The sequence below is a fragment of the Penaeus monodon genome, chromosome 33 (genome assembly GCF_015228065.2).
Source record: "Penaeus monodon isolate SGIC_2016 chromosome 33, NSTDA_Pmon_1, whole genome shotgun sequence".
Taxonomy (NCBI): Eukaryota; Metazoa; Arthropoda; class Malacostraca; order Decapoda; family Penaeidae; genus Penaeus; species Penaeus monodon.
The window spans coordinates 5,244,541-5,244,763 of record NC_051418.1 but is presented as its reverse complement, the minus strand read 5'-3'; positions in this window follow the sequence as shown (position 1 = coordinate 5,244,763).

Here is a 223-nt window from a genome sequence, read left to right as displayed (position 1 = left end):
GACACCAACGAATGTCACTTTTCCTCCCCTCCATTTCCTCACCTGTACAAAGGTTATTCATTTCTACAAAAGGCAAATGAAAAAAAATTCAATTTCCACCGCTATTGATCCGTAATTTCTAGGCGCCTGTAATATAAGATTTGTGCCCCGTAATACCCGATATCGAATTATGATATATGTGTGCTTTTTTTCTTCTTCAAAAGTAATTTGACATATAAGCCTC